The following is an 18,887-nucleotide window of genomic DNA, read 5'->3' as shown; positions in this document are numbered from 1 at the left end:
CAGGGGTCCTCAAACTACGGCCCTCGGGCCACATGCAAATACAAATATTGTATTTGTTCCCGTTTTGTTTTTTTACTTCAAAATAAGATATGTGCAGTGTGCATAGGAATTTGTTCATAGTTTTTTTTTAAACTATAGTCCGGCCCTCCAACGGTCTGAGGGACAGTGAACTGGCCCCCTGTTTAAAAAGTTTGAGGACCCCTGCTCTTGACCCTTAAACACCCCCACCCTCAGATGCCTGAGATAAACACTTTTTCTGGCCTAGGAAGAGAGAGGACAGTCAGAGAGAAAAACAAGTGATAGAAATTTTGTTGTGGACCTATGTCCCTTCCCTAGGTTGAGTCAGTGATGTGGGGTTAGAGAAGAAGAAAGAGGCAGAGATATCCCTAGGTAGGTTTAGGACATTTAGAACATGGGAGGACATCTCCTCCATAGCCTATATTGGCCCAAGAGCCCTCATCAAATGCCTCATGACTAAGGAGGGACAGGAAGGGCAGCTCATGAGATGACCAGGCAGATAAATCTCAAACAGGACAGAGAGCTACTGTCCAGATGCTTGGCACATCCAAATGCTGGCCACAGCTGTGCCACCAAGAGCCAATGGGCCCAGGAATGTCCGATACTCTGACAGGGGATTTCAATAGCAGATGTGCTCAGGTTCATCAGTGGATGGTACACAGGGGAAAGACTGCTTGCATACCCACACCAGAAGACACGTGGAGGGACACATGGAGAACTTCCAGCGCTTGATGTAAGCCCTCCTATGTTTTATCTCACAACAGGGAGTAAAGAGGTGGCAGTAAAACCCTACAGTGGCTGAATCGACCATTATTCCACTAAAAAATTACAGGCTACACTCACATAAAAATGGACTATTTTAAAGTTTCATGTCAGAACACAAAATAAGACTTAGCATTAATATATGTTGTTTTAGAGAAGTTTACCAACCACATAAGACCCACAATTGCATAGAAAATGTGCCTACAATCTCTTTGGGAAAAGCTGTGATGCAGGCAAATATAACACTGTACTTGGAATGGTAAGAACTGAATTGGAATCCTAGCCCTGTTACTTTCCCTAGAATCTCAAGCAAGGTAATGATGCTCCCTGAGCTCTAGTGCCCTTACTTATAAAAGGAGGACAAGTAAATGTACCTCACAAGACTACTGTGATGATCAAATTTCATATATATGTGTTTTGTAAACTCTAATTGTTCCAAACTAAAGGGTAAAGAAACTGGTACCAGGTGCTGCAATGTACCAGGCTCCTTGTACTATGGTAAAATTCTATGTGTTTTATATTATACTTTTACTAGAGGCCCGGTGCACAGCATTCATGCACGGTGGGGTGTGTGGCCTACGGGGATCGGCCTCCTGTGGGAGCAGTCACTCATCCCGGTCAGCCGAGTGGTGCTCCCACTGTGGGAGCATCTGCCCCCTGGTGGTAAGTGCACATCATAGCGACTGGTCGACCAGTTGTTCTGGTTGTTCTACCCTTCAGTCGCTGGGCTTTTATTATATAGGATATTTAATATACAGGGTGGGGCAAAAGTAGGCTTACAGTTATTAATATGGAAAATAGTACAATAATTAATTAATGATAATATAAGAATAAATTCTGCGTTTTGTGTACTCACAACTGTAAACCTGCTTTTGCCCACTGCTGTATAATATATTACATTTCATTTCATTACATTATATTACATTACTAGAGGCCCAATGCATGAAGATTCATGCAAGAATGGGCCTTCCTTCTCTTGGCTGCCAGCACCGCCTTTGCTCTGGCCAGAGCCACGTTTCTGCCTTCGCTCCACTGGCTGCCAGCACCGCCTTCGCTCTGGCCGGAGCCACGTTTCTGCCTTCGCTCCAGCCCAGAGCCGCCTTTCCACCTTCCCACACTGCCCAGAGGCCCGAAGCGGTTGGGCTGGTACAGAACACCTGCATCCCGCCCTGCCCCCTGGTCGCTCAGCACCTGCGCTTCCCATGCTGCCCAGAGGCCCGGAGTGGCTGGGGCGGTACAGAACACCTGCATCCCGCCCCGCCCCCTGGTCGCTTAGCACCTGCGCGCGTGCATGCTTCTCACAGGCCCGCCATCTTTGTCGGGTTAATTTGCATATTCACTCCTGATTGGCTGTGGGGCATCGTGACGATATGGCCAGTTTACATATTTGTCTATTATTAGTGTAGATATTACATTCTGGGCTTTTCTGGGATAGCCTTATTGTACTGCTATTGTCCTGGCATACTTTTTAATAATGCCCCTTTCACTCTCAAAAGTATTTTCGTTTGGATGATAAATTACATGGTCACCCTATATTTATTTTCCATACAATCTCCTTGCAGGGTAAAGGGGGTATTTTTATCTTTTCCATGGATGAGGCCTCTGAAGCTTAAGTGGCTTTAGTAATTTACCTATGCTCTCACAGCTGTTCTCGCTGCGTTACTGAAAATCAAACCTAAGTCCGTCAGCTTGAGCGGTCTGTTCTGGCTGCTGTCCCATCGTACCAGGTGTCATATTACCCTGCTGAGGATGCCTGTGTAGACTGGAGCACTTCCTCTGGAGCACAGAGCATGGGCCCGTTTGGACTGACAGCAACAAGTCAAGAGCAGAGTGCAGGCTGAGCCTTGAATTCCTGAGCCAGCAGCCTCCCAAATCCTGTTTACCTTCAGCGATCTGGCCTTCGCCTTGGCTTGGCAAGCAGTACAAAAGCATGCAGATTAGCTGTAAGCAAAGCAGCTCAGAAATATTACATGAACAACCCATCTCTTCAGTTTTCTTTTTATTTGGGTTTTATTCAAAAATTCTTAAAAGAAAAATCGACATCTCCCTCAAATCTGTCTTTTCCTTGGCATTCCAAAGCTTTTAATTGTATCCAGCTTATAAATCTAATTTAGTGAACCCTCAAAAAAAGAAAAAAAAGAAAAGAGGCTATGTTTGCTTCCGTTAAGCCTGGAGTAAAGGTTTATGCCAGATCTCATTTTAACAGAATGAATTCACTATTCCCTGGTAAACATCGGATGAGAGTTGTAATTATACTGGTGACCAAAAAGACTCTCTGGTTTTGGTTTATAAAATTATGTGATCTTAAGTTAATATTATAAATCAAAAAGATTAAAATCTTGGCCTGAAAATGAATATTATTCCTATTGTAAAATTTGCTTTAGGCAAAAAAAGCATTTTGCAACATTGTTTAACTAAAACTGGGTCTTTACAAGTCAAATGAGATGGATATGTGAGGGAATGGTCTTTAGTTAATTCAGGCTGATATAATCTGAACAAAGATGGAAGAAAGAAAGAATCATTTTATAACTGTAATTATGCAGATAATATTCATTACCAGGAGAGTGAGGGCATAAGTTATCATCCTCTTGTACTGATAAAAGATGAGGAAATGGCAACTTTGTTTTGAAATAAATGTGCATGTAGACCCTGTATGGAAATTGTGCCCACTGACCCAGACACTGCTATCAAAATGGCATGAACATTCAACATCAAGCAAAATATTACCCCAGAATGGTTAACTGGAGACAATATTTTAATTCATTAGAAAGTTGCATGCATATATTAAGATGCTGAATGAGAAAAGAGAGACATTGAATTGCTTTCTATTTGGGAAAATGTATATTTATAAAATTGGAACGAATCCTTCTAAATTTCTACAGGATGAAAAATGCATTTCAGGGATCGAAGAGCACATCTAGAATCCGGATGGATAATAGAAATGACACACATCCAACATGATATGCAAGACTCCCTCAGAGGAGCATGGAGCAGGGTCTGGATCTGGGATACGCTTCACAGAGAGAGTGGTCAGGAAGATCCCGGGAATTGCTGCAAAAGTTGCAAGCAGACTTGCAGCTCAGGGCCTGAGTGCAACACATTCTTAGATCCTGTGAACCGAGGCCGGGGGCGGGGCGGGGGGAAGCCAGAGGGAGATGTTTCCAGAAGAGAAGGTTACAAGTACGTTCAAAGCCAATTACAAGTGAACTGTGGGTAGTAAAGTTAAAGGACACCCGGAAGTCCAGGCAGAATGGCCATCATGGGGATTCTGGGGATCCCAGAAGGACCCCTGGAAATGCTAACTGCAGTAAAACAAGAAGGGGGCAAAGAAAGAACAAAGAGCTGAAAAAACAATGACAAAGAACAGCAGAGGAAGGAGATGCCAGGAATGGGCTGCTCTGGTGAGCCTGAAAGAACATGGAGCTGAGTGCCGCAAGAATCAAATTTAAAGACACTGAAACAGATTTCCATCCATGTCAGCACAAGAAACTTGGTCAGGAATAATCTAACTGTATTCATTCTCAGGGAAGAGCATTACGTGTGATAAGTGGTACATGAGCCCCTGATGCCCAGGGCAGAGCCACTGAGGGGATGGGAAGTGCATCAGAGATGGTCACTTGCATCAATGACTTATCCCATAGGCATTCAGAGATTTTAAAAAATATTCACATGTTCCAACTGCAATATGCATGTGTCTATTTAGCACTGAAATTTTGGTCTTTACATGAGCATCCACCTTTTGGACAATGATCCCATTAAATTCACTAACCGTTAATGTTGTGTCTAACAGTGACTCAGAAAAAGAGGGCTGTGTTTATTTGTTTTTTCTTAAAATCAAGAACATTTTCACCTGTTTTTCTATAACTTCATCTCAGGGTTCCCTTCTATAAGCTGAATTCTGACACTTAATTCTAAGCACTTAAGAAAATATTAAAATGTATCATTAGACGTAAAGCAAAATACATGTATTCATATCCACCATGCAAAAGGGAAATGCCATGCTAGGCACTGTTGGCCGGGGAGGGGGATGAACTATAAAAGCACAAGACAGAACTCTGTCTTTGCAGTGTAAATGGGGAGAGAGATATTCACAAATAACAACAGTGCACAAAAGAGCGTGACCTGTGTTACACATCAAAGTAGCAGAGAACACTGTATAGGAGAGTATAGGATATTTAATTCTAATGGAGGGAATTCCACTTTTAGTAATTTATAAAAAAAAAATCTACTGGACAAATGCAGAAAAAATATGGACCCAATGATTCCTATGTCAGTATTTAGCCTACACTGGATTGTGCCAACATGTCAATTACTCTGATACTAGATTTGGAGTAATAGAAAAATATTTAAAATAAAGTGTGTGTATATATAAAAATGATCTTTAGGACCAGCCTACAGACTCTCACTATCCTCCTTTTGTGCCTGTAGCTGACATTACTCTTTGATGATGGCATACTTTCCTCTGTGCTCACAGCAGGGTCTTAGAATCCTTCTTGCCTTCTTTTGTTTTTTAATATGTTTTTATTGATTTCAGAGAGGAAGGGAGAGGGAGAGAGAGAAACATCAATGATGAAAGAGAACCATTGATCGGTTGCCTTATGCATGCCCCCTACTGGGGATCGAGCCCACAACCCGGGTATGTGCCCGGACCAGGAATCGAACCAGTGACCTTCTGGTTCATAGGTCGAGGCTCAACCACTGAGCAACACCGGCTGGGCAGAATTCTCCTTTCTTGACATACAGCTGCTAAGAGATGCTACCAGCTGACTGAGTTGACCGAGATGCCTGCATTGTACTTTCCAGGATAGAGGCACTCCTCCTCATACCATGCTCCTTGGATCTGTGTGTGTCCTTGGTCTACTATAAACTTATGATTTATGTATTTTTATATATGTCTGATGCTTCAATAAAATTCAAATAAAGAAACCACAAACGAATAGTCAACCCAATACATTGAGCAGTAGGTGGAGAACTGAGGTTTCTCACTTCTGCTTCTGGTTAACATTTTGCATTTTAGAATAAAACTTCTTTGGGGCAATGGAGTTGCTACTGTGAATGGGAAAACTATTAAGACTTTCTAAAGTGGGCCCTTTCTGCCTTTCTGTAATCTTCTGAATTGATAAGGACAACCTATCAATTATAATTATAAAATAATGACTATATAATACACTTCCAAGCACACAACAAGCAAACTAGTCTGTTCATGAACTACTTTGCCATAAATACCACACCCTGGCTCACTCCTGATTTCAATCCTTTTAAATTTAAATTTCATGATATTTCATTCATATTATAGTATTTAACTATGTTAGAAATGAAGAATTATTTTGATTGTGTAAGTAAATTTAAACTCAAGCGGTTACCAGTATACTTCTCTTATGTAGGTGAAAAGTTAACCCGCTACAAGTGTAATAATATAACCATTTTGGAAAATTATATGGCAATATCTACTACAGTGAAAAATATGCTTACCCTGTGACCCAGCAATTTCACTCTTAGATTTATTCAGAAATGCATACATATGTTCACCAAGAGTCATGTACAAACATATTCATAGCAGCAATATTTATAAGAACTCCAAACTGGAAATTTCACAAATGCCCAAGAGCAGAATGGCTACACTGTGATAGGCCAATCAATAAAATACTTTACAGTAACACAAGTAGACAACTTAGATCAATCTTCCAAATGTAAAACTTAGTGAAAGTACTCAGACACAAAAAGAGGTTATACTGCATACTTCCAGGTATGTATAGTTCAAAAACAGGCAAACCAGTCTATGTGTTGGAAGTCAATCTCCAGGGCTGATTTCTCAGGGGCTTTTCATTTGTGAAAACTTGCACAGCGTTAAACTTACGATTTGTGTATTTTTCTGTATGTCTGATGCTTCAATAAAATTTAAATAAAGAAACCACAAATGAATAGTCAACCCAATACATTGAGCAGTAGGTGGTGAACTTCAAGCTCTATAGACAGTCAGATCTGGGCTAGGATTTAGGCTCTGCGGGCTAATTTGCCATGTGACTTGCACAAGTTATTGAGGATCACTGTTTCATTGTCCTTATTTGAAACAGGGATAAGAATATCTAGCTCACAGGATTGTTATGACAGTTAAATGGCATAATAAATATCAAGAACTTATTATAATGTCTAACATGTCATCATAATATATTAATAATAACAACTAACATTTATAGAGTCTGTCCAATGTACCCAGTTCTGTTCTAGGGACTTAATTTTTCTCCTTAAAAACCTGTAGGTAAGGCCTTTATTTGACAAAAGAGGAAACTGTAGCATAGACTTTAAATTATGCATCCAAGATAACGCTGCTATGAGGGGAGGAAAGCCAGAATTAAAATCCTAGCAGGCTACATATTTAACAGCTGCATTACCTTGTGTAATAAGGACCTAATAAATGGTAGGTATTACTATTACAAGCACAAATGCTGGCAGAGATGTAGGAGGTTATAGGGAAGAATTGAGTGTGGGCTAAATTGCTGTTCTGCAGGAGGCAAATGGTAACTCTAGGGGTAGGCTTTGAAATTCTGTGCTGAATGGCTGCTACTATTAGTATGCAATCACCATACCTAATTTGGGACAGGAAATGGAAATACATAAATGCAATATTATCATTGCACTTTATAAGTGGAGACAACAGCTGCATGGAAGGTAAGTGACAAGCTCAGCCTCGGTCCAATTAGTGCCTGCGCCCGTAGAATATACTCCAGGAAAACAGTCTACCTTGTTAGGCTGTATCCAAAACCAGTCTTGGCTTTGGTGGAACTATGGGTGATTATTTTCCCTCAGTATTTCCAACATTTTCTATAATGAACATGCTTTATTTCACAGTGGAAAACTGACTTGAAAAAGAAAATCAAGTGAAAACAAAAATCAATCTCTGTACAGCAATAAGAACCACATGTCTTTTAAATGGAAAACATGCTTATTTCTCCTTTGTTTCTTAGAAGTAGCTTGCCAGACACCGTCCACAGCTTTGAATCATTTACATAAACACACCCAAGCCAAGTGTTTGCACGCAACAGTTAAATTGCACCCACATTGGCAACCGAATGACTTCAAAGGGCAATGGTAAAAACTGATATTCACGTCAGTTGAACTTACTTTAGATATTTCTGACAAACCATACACCAGTGATTTCTGTAGATTTTGGCATCCTAAGTAACTTTGAAGGAAAACCTTATTAATCCTGAGATGGGGAAAAAAGTACTAAGTGGTAGCAAAAGGTACAAATCCTTCAGGTGAAATGGAATGTCCAGAAATTGAGTGGTGCAAGAGAATTGTGACCATCCACTAGAGGGCGCTACCAGTACTATGTACAAAACTTCCTCAGGAAAAGTTCAATATCCCTTTTACCTTTTACCTCCCCCTGCCCCTAAGTAGAAAAGGCTAATGTGATGAGGTCATTATAACTCCACTTTCATAGTGTTTGTTTTTCCTGCATAAATCAGGTCAGTTTGTCCTCCTTATGAAGGGATCAATGTGTTATATATACTGTTAAGACTGCCTCAAATTCCTGTAACCATTTGATTGTAAAAGTGTTATTTTACAATGTTGCATGTTTCCCATGTGCTAAGAACTGACCTTGTCACCATGATGGTATACATGAATGACAAGACCACCTTCTTGCCTGTAGGCTGGAGATAAATAAGTGGCTCTGAAATAACGACGAGGCACGTGAAATAATCCAGAAACTATAAAACATAGCAGGTCGGTGCTATTTTGTTTTTCACTTCTAAATACTATTGTTCAGAGGTGACAATATTGGCCACAGCCATTGTGGAAAGCCATCTGAGGAAGGCACAGAAGGACAGCAGAAGCCAGCATGAGCAAAGTCACAGAAGTAGAAATATCATTACTGTGGAGAAGGAATGCTTTTAATTTAACACCAGAGGTACGGTGCACGAATTTGTGCACATTGAAAGGAAATTAATTAGAAGAAATATTTTAATATCGCTATTCGGCCTTTCTCTATAATAGAAGTGTCAACCAAATTCATGATCGACAATGACAGATGGAAACACACGCGTGCGATTGGCACCAGCGAGAGCTTTATATATAGAGATAAACTTGCTTAATTAGACCTGCTTTCTGATTTAGCTAAACTTTTTCCAGCCCAGTGAAGCACCCCAACTTCTCTTTCAGGTAATTGTCAGCAGCAGAGCAGTAAATATCAACATGAAGCAGATTATTATTGTAGATCACACAGGGAGAACAAAGGGTAAAATATTTAACTGCAGCAATGTTTGACTATATTCTGTGCAGTGAGAAAATCTGAAGTCATTTTCAAGGTCCACCATTTCTTACTTCTTTTCAGTTGGGTCAAGTTTCTAAACTTTCTAAATCTCCGTTTTCCGGCTAATGAAAAGAAAATAGGATTCTACCGAATCTCCTATCTACCTACTCCAGGACTGCTGTGAGGATCAAATGAGATGAGGCACGGGAAAACACTTCACAGACATTTGGTTTAAGTGTAAAATGTTTGTACCTGGCTATAAAGCAAGTCGTGTTCTTGGGCTGAAAAAACTCCAAGGAGGCTAGTTGCTAGGGAGAGGAAGCCAAGTATTGCTACGTGATGTTATTACCCGGCGCCCACAGCCACTGTTTCTGGGCTGGGCTGGGCTCTGGGCTGCATTTTGTGCCATGGGGTCTCGGAAGCATTGGCTGTGATTTGGTGGGCTGTTGCTCTGGGGTGGTGGTGGGGCCTGTGTCCCACTTGGGGGAAGCCGAGTGTTGCTTTATTGGTGCCAGGTCCATGGTGCCGTTTCTTTGTAAAATGCATGTCCCGGCAGCTCCTGCATTTAGTGTCTGCCCCCTGGTGGTCATTGCACATCATAGCGACCAGTCAGATGGTTGGAGGGACACTTAGCATATTAGCCTTTTATATATATAGATTTCTAGTTGCCCCACACTGGATTGGAAAACTTCTAACTGCACCAATTCACTTGCTTTCAAGATCAAGTAATATTCTGTCCCACATATTGGAATAGGTGGGTTTTCATATTTTCTGAATCTGTTACCCACAGTTTTTCTCCTTTAACAGAGTAGACTGAAGCAAGCCACCTCTTGGAGACCGAGGCCCTCACCTTGTCCTGCCTGATCCTGGACATCATAAGGGTTTGTTCTAAGAACAGAGAATGCATGGCACCACCCATCTGTGCCCTGAGACTTCGAGTCTCATAGCAGTGCCCAGGAGTGATGTGGAACAGCGGTAACTTGAAGGGAGGAACCCAGTCCAGCTGGAAGGCCTCCTTGTGGTTTTCCATGTACTAGGAATAGAAATTTGCTATGAACAAATATATATTTTAAAGTTAATTTTCACATAGTATTTGAAATTTAATAGAACTTTTTTTTATTAAAACCAGACCTAGTACACATGTTCTTAGGTATTAAAGCCTAATACAATTACATTATTATTTGATGAAAAAGAGATTCTTTTGTCATAATAACTTTCCTTTAAAAATGGCACTGCTTTTAACTTATATTGAATTCTCTACTTTTTAATGTTATACTTCTCAGGAAAATGGTATTTTCTTGTTAAATTAATGTGTGCAGACAAGCATTTACTCTCCACACATCACCATGACCTCCTCGTAAGTCATCACTCCTAATATTTATGGCCTAAGAATGAGCTAGTTTGGGTGAGTCACATATTTACACTTAGCACAAAGATTAAGAAAAAAAATTAACACCACAATTTCCCTTAAGTAATGGAAAAAATGTGACTTGTTATACTTTTTTTCCCCCTGGGTCAGTGTTTTTCCACCATTCCACATTACACTTAGCACAAAGATTAAGAAAAAAAATTAACACCACAATTTCCCTTAAGTAATGGAAAAAATGTGACTTGTTATACTTTTTCCCCCCCTGGGTCAGTGTTTTTCCAGCCATTCCACAGAGCCCTCTTGTCACCCAAGGTTTTTTGAGGTTTTCTTGAAAGAAAGGATGAGGGGAGTTGTGACGGGTGTTTAATTTTATATTTGATAACAATCGTCTGCTACTCTAAGAGAACACAACTAACCACTGTGAAGGTTACTGTTCTGGACAGCGAAAAATATGAACCAGTGGTATAGACTTTGAATATCTGGAACGAATGAAATTGAATTGAATTTACCAAATAACAGGCCCCAGACAAACATGCTGTTTATAAAAGAGATCCTTGACCCCCAACCTAGAGATATTTGCTTATCCAACATAAAAGACGAAAAGTCTGGTGTTTATAAATGAAGGAGAAACAATGAAAATTGGGAAAATGCCAAGGAGGTCTATGAGGAAAGAATAAAGAGCCATGGTCCCTGGAAAAAATAGGACTACTTGAAAAGCCTTCATAATTCACAGAAAAGGAATATTCACAGTACATTACTTATGCCATCCTATCATCTAAATAAGACATCTATAAGAAATACATTCACCGAAGACATGTTATGTGATTTGTATACATTTCACTAATACATATGATCCTCTCTGGTGATTTTTCAAGATAGATATTATTATTATTATGGATTAAATCGGTATTAATAGTGAAATCCGAACCCTCTGTAACTATGAATGTCGCCTTATTTGGAAATGGGGTCTTTCAGATGAGGTCATTAGCTGGGCCCTAATCCAATATGACTGTGTCCTTATAAAAAGGGGAAATTTGGACACAGAGCAAAAACGGACATGTACAGAGGGAAATGATGCGAAGACACTGGGAGAACACAGCACCCAGCCAAGAAGTGCCTGAGGCCACCAGACGCTGGGAGAAAGGCCTGCAACAGACTCTTCCTCTCAGCTCCCAGAAGGAACAGACTGTGCTGCAGATGCTCTGACTTCAGACTTCTAGTCCCCAGAACTGTCAGGGAATAAATTTCTGTTGTTTATGGCATTTTGTTATGGCAGCCGCAGGAAACAAAGACAGATCTATATTCCTAATCCCAGTCTTCTGGCCTCCCATTTAGCCACGGGAGCTCCCTGGCAATCAATGCACCACAGAAGTTGTGTCCAGACTGCTCTTCGAGTCCACCACCTGACCTGGTTCTGGACCATCTCACACAGCCATCCACACAGAGCAAGTTCCTTTTAAAATTTGCCAGACCAAAGCAATTAGGAGGGCAAATCTGTTCTAAACACTCACACATTGCATGATGAAGCCAAACAAGTTCTATTTTGGTTATTGCTCCTCATGAAAGAAGCCGTGACCCTGATCATCAGAAAAGAATCAAGGGTTGATTTTATTTCATTTCCTTCCAGGAAAATTTGGCCTAATAGCTGGAGTCATCTGATTAATGAGGATTGTGCAGAATGTGAAAAACACTGGAATTACAAGAAGTGACCATGGACTTCCACTGAGAGCCAAAGCACATAGCTAGTCTTTTGTGCTTCCATCATCTGGCAGCTCATTGGTCCTCTGCCCAGCAGGGCAATCAATGTCAAAGCTTGCCTGTCACATTCAGCAACCGTGTTCATAAACACCACCTCTGTGTTTTACCTGGGTAAAAGGAAGACTTAAACACTCTCATGCAAACAGAATTGTCACAATTTAAATATTTCCAATATATTAAACTTCAGAATGGACCTGTCCCGATATTTGATGAAGGAGCTTTAGAGAAGCTAGTTTACATGAGATTATAGTATCATAGGTTTTCATCTTTTTCGCAATGTAGGTTACACATGCTGAGGCCTTTAGACACTGATTCCACACCGTGGTGATCCTCGCTCCACAGAGAGACTTGGAAAAGAAACCGAAAAGTATATGTATAAAATGATCAGTTAGGATAACAAACTCAGGTAAGAGATATTCAGACTGAAAAAAAAAAAAGACTAAACAAGAAAACCTAGATGAAGCAATGAAATGCAAGCAATTAAAAATAGAGGAGAAAAAAAGCAGGCATAGTATCTATAATAATAAAAGGGTAATGTGCTAATTAGACCAGATGTCTTCTGGACATCATTACGGATGTCCTTCCTGACTAAGCCAGAGCCCAAGGCAAGCCAGTCTGGGTCCTGGGTGCCTGCGGATGGCCTGAGGGAAGCCAGCTCAGGCCCTGGGTGCTTGCCAGCAGCAGGAGGAGGGAAGCAGCCTGGGTCCCGGGTGCCAGAAGGAAGCCGGTGCCAGCAGCTGGGGGAAGGAAGGCCTACTCTTATACTAATTTTCGTGCATCGGGCCTCTAGTTAGAATATATAAAGTAATCTAACACCACTAAATTTTTTTTCATCTTTCATTTTTCAGAAAGGATCTATGATGCATTGTAACTATCAGAAAAATATGTGCACACCTGGTGCCACCTGTATAGGTGTGACTAGAATCCGCCGGCTGGAAAAGAAAGGATTAAAAAAAAAGTAGAGAAAATGACACATAAAAGGACAACTTAAGTTTCCGGCAAAGCAAACATATAGCTAAGTTGATCAACCCTGCAGCATAGTCGTCCTGGGCTGTGTTTTCACAAGAAAATGAGGGTGGAGAGAATCACAAAAGTCTTGGCGCCAATCCACCCCTGTGGCCTGCTAACACAGGCCCAACTCCCCAGAGCACTGGGGTCGCCCTGGAATTGCTGCCAGAAGAGATGCTTTCATTAAAATTGAGGAGGGAGGAAAATAGGCAGGAGGGTTGGGCAGTTATTCTGGGACCTGGAGGAGGTTGGGGCTGGGCGGAGGGAGGGTAGCTCCCTCTTCTGATTGAGAAGCACAGGGTTAGACGTGCTTGAAGTATCTAACAATTATCTTGTTCTAGTACTTAGAGCCTTCTCCATTCCTGGGGTCACTGCAATACTCCATGGGACACCGAAAGCAGCCAGTTGTTAAGCCAGGGTATTTCCCATGATGGTTATGCCGGGTTTATGATACAGAGCAGAATTCTAATAAAATATATAATTTAATGATTTCAGAGAGGAAAAGAGAGGGAGAGAGAGATAGAAACATCAATGATGAGAGAGAATCATTGGCTGCCTCCTGCACACTCCACACTAGGGATCCAGCCCTAAACCCAGGCATATGCCCTGACCTGGAATTGAACTGTGACCTCCTGGTTCATAGGTCAATACTCAATCACAGAGCCACACCAGTCTGGCTAGAGCAGAATTCTTAACCATTTTTGTGCCCTGGCCATTTTGGCATAACTTGTAAACTAATTCTCAGAATAATCTATATAAATAAAAGCCTAAGCGACCATTACAACCGAATGACCAGAACAACCGAAATGACCAGTAGCTATGATGTGCACTGACCACCAGGGGGCAGATGCTCAATGCAGGAGCTGCCCCCTGGTGGTCAGTGTGCTCCCACAGCCAACCTCACCTGGCCAGCCAACTTCCCGAGGTTCCTCCCACCAGCTGGCAGGCCACAATTGCCCAATTGGGGCCAGGTCTTGGGCTGGGATGGGGAACTGGGGGATGGGTGGTGGTGGACGGGGCCCCTTTCCCAGGAGGGCCGAGGGCTGGCTCCCTCCTTGGGGCTGGTGGCCAACCTCCCATGCCCTGCCCTTCCCCCTGGCCGGCAGGCCCCAATCGGCCCAGCTCTGATAGGCCCTGATTGCCAGCCAGTCCTGGGGACCCCACCTGTGCAAGAATTTCGTGCACTGGGCCTCACAGTGGTTCTCAACCTGTGGGTCATGACCCCTGAACATACATCCTGCATATCAAATATTTACATTACAATTCATAACAGTAGCAAAATTACAGTTATAAAGTAGCAACGAAAATAATTTTACGGTTGGGGGTCACCACAACATGAGGAACTGTATTAAAGGGTCGCGGCATTAGGAAGATTGAGAACCACTGCTAGTATCTTAACATATATATAACATAAAAGTCATATAATTGCCAAAAAACCAGCTAAGTTGAAATAGCACTATTAAAATATTTTAAAATATTAGTATACTGTTAGAAAATTGTTAAAAAAACAAATTTGTGGTAAAGCAATTGCATTACTCTCTGTTAACATATTAAATAAGATTTAGTCACAACTTTAATAATGACCTAATAACTATCATAATCTTTAATTATGAGTATTAATGACATTTTGAAATATGAGAAACAACTGGTAAGATTGAAAAATCTGTGACTTCTATCAGTGAGGCAATTCAAGGTGTGACTTTCAATACTGTGATCTGTATCTACATTTATCATGGAAAGCAGAGCTCAATTTCACTTAAACAATATTTAAAGGTTAGTAAAAATGAAAGTAATATGTTTTCCCACCCAATTTCTAGCCCCCTGAAATTGATTTATAGACTCCTTGGTGGGCCTGGAGCTGTGGTTAAAAACTCTGCTACAGAAGTTTACCCATCAAATATCACATCAGTTTTTAGCAATTGTACTATGATTACCAACTTTTAAAAAGTTAATTTAATCTCTAGCTCCTTGATAATTCAGAAGTGACCTTCAAAACTTACAGTAAGCCAAGAGGTAACATTGTGAGTATCAAATAATTATCCTGTAGATTAGAGAAATGCTTGTTAATGAAACCGCTGGGTTCAGAAAATCTGCAAAAGCTGTTGATATTTTCTTTCTAAATCAGGATTTGCAACAAATTATACAAGAGTCTGGAATGGCATTACCATTGCACCTTGAGTCCTCAGGAGAAGGAAGTAGAGTGGGGCCGATCAATATCTATAATAATAAAAGCGTAAAATATGCTAATTAGACCGGATGTCCTTCCAGACAACCTTCCAGATGAAGCCGGGGCTACAAGGGCCGAGGCAAGCCGCCTCGGCTGCAAGGGAAGCCCGGGTCCTGGGTGCCTGCCAGCAGCCAGAGGGAAGCCCAGGTTCCAGGTGCTGGTGGCTGGAGGGAAGCCGGTGACGGCAGCCGGGGGAAGGAAGGCCTACTCTTGCATGAATTTCATGCATCAGGCTTCTGGTAGTTAATAAAACAGGAGAGTCAAAGCTTCATGGAACTCTCATGTTGGGCAGAATTTTGTTCAAATCTCAACCCTGCCACTCACATTTGGCAAGCCATCTTACTTCTCTAAACTTTAGTTAGCCGAGCTGTCAGATGGGGATAAAAGTAGTGCTCATCTCAGAAATATTAAGGGACTAAAAGAGATAATGTGTATGATAAAATGCTAAACCAGTGCCTGTTATAAAATGAGAACATGAGGACAGATCTGTCAGTCATCTCTCAGCCTGTCTGCTCTTCAGCTCCTCTTCGTCAACCTGCTATAAACTCTCCCTGTTAGTGGATAGGCTGGTTTGCATCCTGAACTCTAGATCTGTCTTTCTAGAAGGTAGGAGAATGGAGGAGAGCCCATAGGTTGCATATAAAGCAGATGCCCAGCCATACCAGAACAGCGTAAAACTATTCGTAGTCAGCAGATAACAGTGTAGGTCTGGTATCAGCTCTAAAATATTTTGTAATTTTGGGAAATATTTTACAACCCAGCCACCCCCGGGTTTTTTTTTTTTGCCAAAATGTCATGAGGGACTGTGCAGGAAGCTTGAGAACTATAAAGTAATTTGTCATATGAATTCCCACCAGTTGGTGCTGACTTGGAGGATGTGATTTATAGGCCATTCTTGGGAAACAACCATGTTCCTATTTCATGAAAATATGGTGCTAAAACTGATCAACTGCTTCCTGTCCTTGAATGTTATGGCTAAATTTATCATTTTTACTCTTTTTAGTTCCTAACTTATACTCAAGAATGCATAAACAAACAAACAACAACAACAAACACAAGAAAAGCAACACCCCCCCCCCAATGAAAACAACTCCCAAACACACAAAGACAACTGATGACAGGGAAATGAGATCTCTTACTGCTTATTTCAGGAAGCTGGCTTTGATTTCTTACCCCAGTGGATTGCAGATGACTGGGGAAATTTTGCTTCCCAATACTTATTGGTTATTTTTTGGGAAAGTATTGTTAAACACAAAAAAAGCTATGAAAATAGAATAACTTTCATATGCTCTTAATTCAGATCCACCCATTATTTACATTTTGTCCTCTTTGTCTTATCATTTTTTTCTCTCTCTATATGGATATATTATTAACACTTTTATGTACCATTAGAGAATAAGTTGGAGATATACATCTCTAAATATTTCAATAAGTATTCTTAGTAATAAAGACATTTTGTAATATAATAACAGTATAATTATCAATATCAGAAAACTTAACATTGATACAATATTATCTAATCCACAGTTCATATTTAAACATCTTCAATTGTCCCATGCCTTTTTTCATCCTTACTGAGGATATGTTTGTTGATTTTAGAGAGAAAGAGAGAGACACTGATATGAAAGAGAAAAAATTATTAGCTCCCTTACTTGCCCTGATTGGGGATCGAACCCACAACCTAGGTATGTGCCCTGACTGGGAATTGAACCCACAACCTTTTGGTGTATGGGACAATGCACCAACCAACTGAGCCATCAGCCAGGGCAGTCCCATATCTTTTATAGTTTTTTTTTTCTGGTCTGAGATCTAATCTAAAAGCCAATATTATACCAGTATTTAGTTGTCCTATCTCTTTTAAATTGAAAGATTTCCTCAGTTTTTAAAAGAAAATATTTCAAGCCTATGGCATTTTTGAAGACTACAAGGCATCTTGAAGAGTATACAGTTTTTGAAGAGGGACAGACTAAAATGTTGCTCAGTGAGATTTGTCTAATATTTTCTCATGATTAGGTTCAGTTTCTGCATTTGAGGACAGAAATGCCACAGAAATGATATTGTGTCCTTCTCAGTACATCATATTAGAAGGCACAGGTTGTTGGTTTGTTCCATCATTGGTGAAGTTCATTTTATTCACTTGATTAAGGTGGCATTTGTTTCAGGTTTCTCCACTGCAAAGTTGCTATTTTTCCATTTGTAGTTAATAAATAATTTTTTAGGACATACTCTGAAGCTATGTAAATATCCTGATCCTCATTCAGCATCCGCTCATGAACCAATTAGTACTATGATGGTTCCCCCAAGTGGCAATTCCCTACATCTGTCATTCTTTCCGCATTTAATAGCGGGTATTGTTCTGCAACTTATTGTTGTTCCAGACATGAACTCATATATTATTATTTTATCAAATGAGTTGTAATTCATTACTATCAACATTAATTTTGTCTCAGAATTGTCCAGGGAGAGCCCTTCCAGGCTGGCTTCTGTGTCCTTTGGACAGGCCCCCATAATTTCTTAAACACAACGATGACAATATTTCATTCCTTTTTACTTTTACAGGAAGGAGAATAATGCTTGATTTAAATTATGTATGCATTTTAAACTTGTATTTAGTTTTTTAGGACTTTTAGTTTTCTTTATGTTAGTTATTAATTGCAGACATTTCTTCATATGTACTGATAAAAGAATAAATCAGACCCAAAACAAAACAACAAAGTCCAACCACATTTGTCTTCCTGAGAATGAAAAGGAGAGACTTAGTGAATGCTTGCCTAAGACCATGGAGGAAAATTCTGCTATTCCATTGTTCATATAAGGAGGAAGAGAGCAGTGGGGATCGCCTTACATTTTGGAAAATGGACAGGGAGAAAAATGGCCATAGCTACTTAGCATCTATGATAATTTTTTTTAAACTGCAAATATGTTTCATTATCATGGCTGATATACTTTCTAGGTAGTTAAGCAGTTTTAATTTGTGGAATTCTATATATAGCATAGCATATTTATGTTGTTTTTGCTTTATATCTTTTTCTTGTTGGTCAGCATAGTAACCCTGGGTGGCCCTGGTCACTTCATGAGCTAGAATGAACCACACAGGGCCTGAAGCAGATGCAAGAGATGTGTAAGTGCCACTGAAATGTGTGGTTTTTTTAAGCCCACATATTTGGAATTTTTTAAGGGTTCCATCTATAAATGAAGCATAAATGAAACACACAGTAGAAGTGCAGAATGTTGTGGAGTGTGACCTTAGGTATGCTATTAAACGTTTTCACTGCACTTTCACCACCTCTAAAAAGGTTTGACAATACTTACCTTACCTACCCTACAGGGTAATATAATAATTAAATGAGATAATGCACAGTAAATAAAATACTCTGCATGTGACCAAGAATCACACTTTGCCCAAAGACATGGCATAAGTGTTGGGAATTAAGAATCCATTTTATCCCATCACATGGATAGTAGTATAATAGAGATAGAAATTTAAGAAC

General features: G+C 40.4%; 1 protein-coding gene across 2 annotated transcripts in view; it reads right to left on the bottom strand.

The window, feature by feature from the left end:
- Window positions 1-18,887, bottom strand: part of RERG (RAS-like, estrogen-regulated, growth inhibitor) — a 103,921-nt gene that overhangs the window by 30,402 nt on the left and 54,632 nt on the right. The window lies entirely within an intron of this gene.

This window comes from Myotis brandtii, unplaced genomic scaffold (assembly GCF_000412655.1).
Source record: "Myotis brandtii unplaced genomic scaffold, ASM41265v1 scaffold237, whole genome shotgun sequence".
NCBI classification, from domain to species: Eukaryota; Metazoa; Chordata; class Mammalia; order Chiroptera; family Vespertilionidae; genus Myotis; species Myotis brandtii.
This window is presented reverse-complemented; position numbering and strand designations above follow the sequence as displayed.